The 8,969-nt window shown below is 46.9% G+C and overlaps 1 non-coding gene across 1 annotated transcript; it reads right to left on the reverse strand.

Moving 5' to 3' along the window:
• LOC123323304 lies at positions 1 to 164 on the reverse strand. Its single transcript, XR_006539318.1, has one exon. It is a non-coding gene; the product is annotated as a U1 spliceosomal RNA (small nuclear RNA).
• Positions 165 to 8,969: the final 8,805 nt, after the last annotated feature.

Genomic DNA, 8,969 nt, shown 5'->3' on the forward strand with positions numbered 1-8,969 from the left:
CAGGGGAGAGCACAAATGCAGTCCCCCATTACCCCAATTATGCAGTCAAGTTTCCCACATTTGGGAAAATCATAGGGGTCAGCATATCTGGAGTGCAATGGGTAAGTCTTGCCCTGGGAAAACTACCTTCCTGATCATGGTATCTCCACTGCCAGGTTAAGTGTATCTATCTATTTTTTTTTCTTTTGTTGTTGATGCTTTTGGTGTCTTATCTAAGAATTCACTGCCAGATCCAAGATCATGATGATTTACCCTTATGTTTTCTTCTAAGATTTTTATGGTTTTGCTATTATTTAGGTTGCTGGTCCATTTTGAATTAATATTTGCATATGGTGTGAAACAGGGGTTTTTCTTTAATTCTTTAAACATAGTGTTCTTTAATTCTCTGAACATGTTTATTATAATAGCTGCTTTGAAGTCTCAGTCTGCTAAATCCAAATTCTACATCTGGGCCAGCTCAGCATTAGTTTATAATGATTCCTTTTTTCCCCTGAGTATAGTTCATACTTCCCTATTTATTTATGTGTCTTGTGATTTTTTTAAATTGAAAACTGGACATGGAAAAGATATATTGTAGCAACTCTGGATTGGGGTTTTTCTCCTGAAAGGTTTTTTCTTTAATAACTTGCCTGAGCTTAATCTGTAGAATCCATCTTCTAATCATGTGTAACTAGATGTATTTGCTTAGTTTTTGAATTCTTATCTTTTTTTTTTTTAGCTTGGCTTAAGAGTTGCCACTGTATCTGTGTAGATCCATAGTCAGATGATGATTGGGAAGATGTTGTGCTCATATGTCTTGGACTCTTCCATGCACCACATTCTGCTGATTGATTTGTACTTAGGTTGGGGAGTGCAGTCCATGTTTAGGCAGTTTTCAATTTTGCCTTAAGGTTTAGTTTTAGTTTCTTCTGTGCTCTCTTGAGTCTTACCTGCACCTACCCGCTAGAGGTTCTCTGGATAACCATGATGTGTGAGTAGCTTATTTAGTTCTTACAATATCTCCCCATTAAATTTCTGGCTGTTTCACCACTCACCTCAAGTGGGGCTGCAACCTCATATTAACAAATCTGTGGGTTTTCCCTCATTAATTTTCTTCTGAGTTTGCACGTTTACTGACAGTATCACCAATTACAGGTTTGCCTTCCACTCCAAAACAGGTCAGCTCCCTTTGGCATTAGAGATGACGTTTTTCACAGTTAGCTTTGCCCTGACAAAATTATGGTGCCAAGCAATGTGGGGAAGTGGACAGGGAAAGCCCTAGGAAGAAAGCCACTGACTCAAACATCTAGCAGTTTTTCATGCATAACCACTTCCAATTAATCATTTACCTTTGGTCAATTTCCAGAATCCTTAAATGTTTGTATTTGATGACTTTATCCAGTTTTATATTTGTTTTATGAGGCAAAAGGTGGCTGATCTCTTTTCTCCGTTATGGCTGGAAGTCCCACTACCACAATTATTATTTGTAAATTTGATTTGTTCATTTTCACATGGTCAAATATATCAGTGTTTTCCCTAGTGTCCTACTTAGGATTTATTTATCCCAAGATTACATTGTAATAAACAGAAATTTTATTCTACAACATCATGGCTTAATTTTCTATTCAAATTTTTAGTCATTTCAAATTTATTTATTTATTTGTAAAGAGGTAGGACTCTAGCTTACTTTTCTCTCTTTGTTGTTAGCTAGTTAGCTGTCCCACCCCATTTTTAAGATAATCTCTTTTTTTCCCCCGCTGATTTAAAAAACAACTGTTTAAATATTTGAGTGATATGCTTACTTACTTGACTTTTCATTCTATTCCATTCGTTTCTGTTTTTACTTTTCATTGAAAATGCCACAGTTTTAATTATTATACCTTTAGAACAGAGTCTAACATAAAGTGTGACGAGACCCTCCCTCCTGCCTCTTACATTTCGAATCACAGGATGGTGCATTTTTCACACCGCAAAGTTAACATGCATTCATTCACTCAAGCATCCAGTCTTTCATCACACAGATATTTTTTGAGCTTGTATTGCACAAGGCACCTGCCAAGGTGCCAGGCAATGCAGTGACTGGGGGTGTGATGGTGAGCTGCAGCAACATGGTCTCCACGTTGCTGGAATCTGCATTCTAGCATGGAGGCAAAGAAAAGAGTAAACAGACAAATTAATAAAATCACTGAAAATGACAACCTTGACTATGAAGCAACGAATCAGGGTGGTGAGGTGGAGAATAGCAGAGGGAACCTGTGTTAACTGGTGTGGTTGGAAGAGTTGTTTGATGGTAAGTCAAAGCCTACAGGTAGGCAACAGCCATGCAGGAGCTAAACATTGCTTTTTGTTTCTAAACACTTGTGCATTTGTCCCAAAACCACTCATTCTAAAATTTATCATTTTCCCACGTGGGTGGGAAGAAATAGTCCGTGCAAAGAGAATAGCACATGCCTGCATACCCGGCCGTGGAAAAGAACCCGAGGAGCTGAAAGAAAGCCTGTGTGGCCTATACCTGACACATGGGAGGGCTTGTGAAGGGGCAGGATTAGGTAAAGAGGTAGCAGGTCTTGCCAAGCCTTGTAGACCAGAGAGGGAAGTTTGGATTGTATTCTTAGTGCAGTGGGAAGCCCCTTAAGGGTCGTCTGCAGGACAGTAATGAATTATGTTTTCAGAAGACCTCTCCTGCTGTGGTGTGGAAAAGGGCCTGGAGAGGCCAAATGGAGGAAGGCGGAACACGAGTTAACAAGCGTTTGCATGGTCAGGGAGGGCTGCTGGTGGTGGTGGCAGTCCAAACTGGAGGGAAGGTGGGGCGGTGGCCAGGGGATGGGTAGCATGTCCTACTGATGAGCCAGACATGCGGCAGATGGAAAGGCAGCTGAAAAGCTGGGGGACAGTTCTGTCCACCTGCATGTTCTGGAAACAGGCCTTTAGTTATAAGCTGGAAAAGGACACAGAAGAAATTTCTGCTTAGGCGGGCTGCCTTTTTTGCAGGCAGCTTCCACCCTGAGCCTGGAGCATAAGCTGTGAGTGTCTCGGGAGATGATTGACATAGGGGGTGTAGCACACTTCATTGGAGATCCAGCGGTGTGGATGGTGAGGGAGTGACTCTGAACCTCTCAGTAAGCATCACGCACCAGGACTGGGAAGGGCCAAGAATGCAGCTGAAAAGCCAATCGGCGTGAGAGGAAGATGTAAACAATTGACAGAATGTTATGGGCTGAACAGAAATGTCAGGGTATTAAAGTGGGTGTCTGAGAAAACAGCAAGTTGCAATCTGAAATGATGAATAAGCCACTGACAGTTGTCACAGAATGTGTGATAGCATGTGTGAGCGGAGAGAGGCAGTACTGCACTCCGGGTGGCAGTGGTGGGCATGGAACCCAGCCAGGTCCTCCTACAGCCAGGGATGGAGCCAAGATGCTGGCCCATGGTGCCCTGGTGCAGTCATCACCTTTCCAATCACGTATTGAGGTCTGCCTTCCCGGCTGGAATGGGAATTCCATCAGGGCAGTGTGCCAGGTGGCCCCGAGATTCCTGCTCCCTGGTGCATGTGCCCTGTATAACCCTTCCCTGTGAACATAGAGGAGATGTGTGAATATGATGTGGTGCATGGCAGAGGTGAAGGGATTTTGCAGATACAATGAAGATCCCACAGGTGTTGGTTTTGAGTTAATCAAAAGGGAGATGATCCTGGGTGGGCCTGACCCAATCAGGTGAACCCTTTAAAAGAGGGTCTAGAAGTCAAGGACTTGAAGCAGCAGAGATGCTCTCCTGTTGGTCTTGAAGAAGCAAGCTGCTGTGTTGTGGCAGGGGACCGTGGGGGCCTCTAGGAGATGAGGGCCTCATTCCTACAACCACAGGGAATTAGCTCATACCCAGTGAGCTTGGAAAAGGACCCTGGGCCTCAGTTGAGATCATAACCCTGGCCAACATCTTGATTGCAGTCCAGTGAGACCCTCCACAGAAGACTCAACTGAGCTGTGCCCAGGCTCCTGTCCCAGAGAAACTTTGAGCTAATAAACAGGTGCTTTAATTGTTAAGTTTGTGCTAATGTGTATGAAGCAATAGACAATTTACACAGGTAGGGACTACTATGACTGCCTTGTTCATTGCCATGTCCTTGTACCAGGCAGATGGCCTGGTCTATCGTAGATATTCAATACATGTTCGTTTGATGAATAAGTGAACGGAGAGATGTTGGATAGATGGGAAGTTGTGTGTGCTCTCATAAGCCATGGGGGTTTGTGTGTATACCTTAATGATCCATGGGGTTCTAGCTGCCTGTGAGCTCAGCAGGAGGCTCACTGCAGTGGGATTCCTAACAGAGACCAATATGGCCTGAGGTTGCATTTGCGTGGGTCCCAGGTGAGGAAGGTTAACCTCTTCTGTCGGGGTTGGAGTAAATGTGCATGCATTGGTGCATAAATTCCGTGTGCTGTGATTTACAACCCTGGGCTAATCTGAGAGTATTGTAAGAGGTGCACCAGACTGGCTTAGGGCTTGGAGACTTCATTTCAAGGTGTGGTGAAGGGGACCCAAGGTTGGGAGACCAGGAGGTGCGTGCATGAAACGGTGACACTGGGCTTGATCAGTAAAGCAGGCCTGCTGGTAGGAATCTTGTGTATGGGGAGAGCTCACCAAGCCTGAGTCTGCCAGGAGGTGTTTAAAATCTTCTAATGACTTCCCAGTGCCTTGGAATAAAGTCCACTCCTTCCACATATCTGTCAGGCCTGACATGCTCCCACCTGGCCTTTGTTTCTAGCCTCATTTTCTCCCACTAGCCCATTCCCCCACCCAGCTCTGGCCATACTGACCTTTCTCACTGTCCCCCAACATGCCAGGTCCCTCCCTGCCCGGCTGTCCCCTCTGCCTGGATGCTGCCCTCTGGCTTTTTTCTGATGTGGCTCCTTGATCCTCACCTCCCCAGAGAGGCCTTCTTAGACTCATGTCTGAAGACATTCTTGCCCACTTGTACACTACCATGGGTCACTCTTTATCACATCAACTGTTTTGTGTCCTGCACGACAGTTATCCCTGGCTGAAATGATCTGGCTTAATCCGCATGTATTTGCTTCTCGGCTGTGTCACCTGCTAAGAACGGGAACTGTGAGCTTGTCTTGCCCACTGCGGTACTCCAGCAACTTGGCACAGCATGCTCGGTGCCCTGTCGGTGCTCAAATCGCTCTGTGGAATGAAGGGTTTTGCCTTTTGTCTTCATTTCTCTGCATCTAAACAGCTTGGCTTGTCCTCAATGACCTCAAAGAGAGAACTCTTCCGTGGACACATTTTCAAAATGTGGACTGTGGACGGGGCACCTGGGTGGCTCTTGATTTCGGTTCAGGTCATGATCTCAGGGTCGTGAGACCCAGCCCATGTTGGGCTCTGCACTGAGTGTGGAGCTTGCTTGGGATTCTCTCTCTCCCTCTCCCTCTGCACTGCCCTCCTCCCCCACTCCTACCCCCCTGCCCCCTGCTGCTTTCTCAAAAAAAAAAGTGGACTGTGGCCATCATTTTAGAGAAGAAGACTGAATGAAGTCTGCTCATTTAGCAGCACGGCAGGGGGTAATGGAGTTGAATACTCTCCAAGGCACTGGGTACCAGCCCCCATGCCCCTGAGCTGCAGTGAATCCACAGCTCTTGGGGAGGCCTTGGAGAAACCAGTGTGAATTCCTTCTGGTGGTCACCCTCATATGAAATGATCTCAGATTCTCAGAGAGCTAAACAAGTTTTCCAGCAGTATTTAATTCTTTAATGTTACAGGACAACCAATGGTTTGGATAGTTATGTGGAGTTTATTACACAGAAATTTAATTGAACAAAAAGAAAATCTTCCTTCCTGCCCTCTGGGGCCTTGCGGTATAACAGGGTGACATGGGACAAGTGGTAAAATGTTACAAAATCCTTGTGATTGAAAACACTAAGGATTGCACCTGTTGCTAATCCTGTCAGTCACTCACTGGGTCAAGAGTCCTCAACGGACAGCCATACCTTGTTTTATGCCAGTATTCTCCGATAGTCCCAGGGAAGTCAACATTTTACATTGAGTAAAATACACAAGTGATGCTTGGTGTTTTTTGGTGACCAGAGATACATTCCGAAGGAAACAGAATAACTCTGGCTATGTCAAGGAGGAAGAGATTTAATACAGGGGATTCGGTGCTTCTAAAACCTGAAAGGCTGGCAGAAAGATGGTCAGGGAATGGCTCTGGCTGTTGGAGAGTCAAGACTTCGCTAGGTACCATGGACAGTGCCTCCAGGTGCCTCGGGCACACAGCTGAGGGCACTCTGCACGCTGCTGGGGATGCACCTGCCCACTCCTATCAGACGAGCAGTGATAAGCTTTCTGCCTTCTAAATACTGGGCAAGTTTTTCTCATTGGCAGCATCCAGGAGGTTCCAGAAAATGTAGTTTCTAGCCCGTGTGATACAGAGGAGAGCATAGGAGTGGGGATAATGGTGCTGTGTTGCCAATGGACAGCATGGGGTCCAGAGAGCCAAAGGAACTCTGTAATGCCCCAGTGTGTGTTTTGTCACAGAGAATGCAGTTAATGCCAATCATCTTTAGGCTCACAGATGATAAAGTACCCATTAATTTCTCTGGTCTCATAACCACAGGTAAAAGATGCCAGGGAAACCCATGTCAAGTCCACTGAAACATCGAGGAGTTCAGGAGGGCATGTGATTCCTTGTAAGCGTTAGATCAGATCTCCTGGCTTCAGTCTTACCCAGTTTCCTTGGTGCCATAGGGTGTCCCCTGTCACAACGGGAGGAGCAAATGGAGCAGCCACAGAAAGGGAGAAGAGGTGGTGGAGCTGAGAAACGTGTCCACATGGAGACTGTCGGCACAGTGGTCAGTGGCCATGTGGGCTTATATGGCAACCAGGGAGATCCAGAGAAAGTGATTCTCAAAGGACTCTTGGGACAACCCTGTGAAGTTTCAGAGGTGTGTGTGTGTGTGTGTGTGTGTGTACCTGTGTGCATGCACCTGTGTGCACATTTTAAGCAAAGTAACATGCAGAGTGAAATAAAGAGAGATTTTTATCCTGGTGGCCAAGCACTCTCCTCCAGCCAGCAAAGAGAACGGCTCCTGCAAATCAGCCTCTTGCATGTTCGTTCCTGATTGAGGGTCTGCCTGCCTCCTGAGAACCCGTGGGATGGCGTGGATGGGGGTCCAGGAGGAATGCGATGTTCCAACCGAGTCCACGCCACACAGCACCAGCTTCTGCAGAGCACAGGGCCCTGACCTAACAAAGCCCTCAGGGAGGGCTTGAATTACCTCGAATCTGAGTTCAGATTGGCTCAAATATGGCAGCTGGCTTTCTCCTTGCCCAGACACACAAGCTTGAGTTTCTGCTTTCAGTTCAGGGGCTGGGGCCAGGTGAGGGGCAGGGAAGCTGTGTGTGCTGCCCAGACCATGGGGGCAGGGGCGGCCCACGGGGAAAGGCTGAAGTGGGGAGCAAAGCAAACCCAGAGGGCCTTCCCGTGGGGTCTAGAAGGGGCTTCCAGGATCTCTTCCATTGAGCTACCTTTTTCTCCAGAACAAAGTTGCAGTTACTGAGCACAGGGTTGTGTGTAGGCAGAGAAGAGAATCTTTGTGTCCGAGGGTCAAAGCCATGTCCCAGGTTTTGGGGCCCCTTGCATGTGAATTTGACTTCGGGATGTAAAAGGTGGTCAGACCAACTGACCAATCCACCATGGCCCTGTTATCCTGGGGTCCTCCCCCTGGGGTACAGCCTACTCCAGGGAAAAGGGAATCTTGAAGGCAGAGTCCATGGCACCTACTGCCATTGATAACTTTATCATCTTGTGACTTGTTTTTTTTTAAAGTCATGCAGAGTTTGCATTCTATTTATTAATATCTGTGTCTGCTTGAATGTGAAAGAGAATGTTTGAGCCTGACTACATCATACAAAGTGAACCCCTCTCACTCTGTGGCTTTGTCCTGTGACTCTCTCCCAGCTCCATGCACATCCGCAATCCCATGGGACAAGTCCTGTTGTTTAAGAGACTCCGCCGAGAGGGACCTGACCTTGCCTGCCTCCCTGCCTCCACCAGGATTCCCAGCAGCTTGGCACCAAGGCTTGGACTGTGATTTTGCAGGGGAACAGTTGTATTCGTCAGGGTTCCCCGGAGAAACAGAACCAGCAGGCTCCTGTAGACCCAGGAAGACGGATTGGATGAGACCCACCCGCGCTAGGGCATGCCATCTGCTTTACTCAGTCTCTTGATGTAAATGCTAAGCTCATCCCCAAACACTCTCCCATACACACCCAGAATAATGTTTGACCAAATATCTGGGCACTCTGTGGCCCAGTCAGGTTGGCAAAGATTAACCATCCCAGAGGTGTTTAGGGCAGGAATTGGAGATGTCAAGAGTTTGCTCCGGATGGCCATTGGATTTTCTTTTAGTGAGGCACCAGAGTCTCAGCCTCTCAGCTGTATGGGTAGGTGGTGAGGTGTCATTAAGTAAGATATATTCTAAAGCAGCCCCCTGACCAGACCCACAGCAGCTCCGGGAGCTGAGACGTTGCTGTACCAGCTGGGCCTGGTCCATGCAGGGCCAAGAACTGGGTTCGGGGGCCCAGTCTGGGAGTTGGACTCAAGTAGGCAAGTACCTGAGTCATGGCACCATGAACAAAACCTAATCAAATGGGTTCTTTCTTACTTTTTCTCCTTCTTTCCAGCAAGAGGAGAAGATGTTTCTTCCAACCTTGACTGATAAGTTTTCAGCCACGCACGGAACCTGGTTTTCAATTCTCCTCACACTCCATATAGCAGCTGTTTGGGAAATAAAACCTCTTCCATTTAGATAAATAAACAACAACAAAAAAAGTCAGAAAATTAATAACCAGAAAGATACACTCATTTTATTACCCTGTTTCTGAAACAAAACAAAGCACAGGCTCTGTACAAACCAGGCCTGTGCGGTAGAATGTGGATGAGCCCCGCTAGGGTGAACTGGGTGGTCCCCCAGCAGGTGTGGCAGGGGCGA

Source organism: Neomonachus schauinslandi, chromosome 16 (genome assembly GCF_002201575.2).
Source record: "Neomonachus schauinslandi chromosome 16, ASM220157v2, whole genome shotgun sequence".
Classification (NCBI taxonomy): Eukaryota; Metazoa; Chordata; class Mammalia; order Carnivora; family Phocidae; genus Neomonachus; species Neomonachus schauinslandi.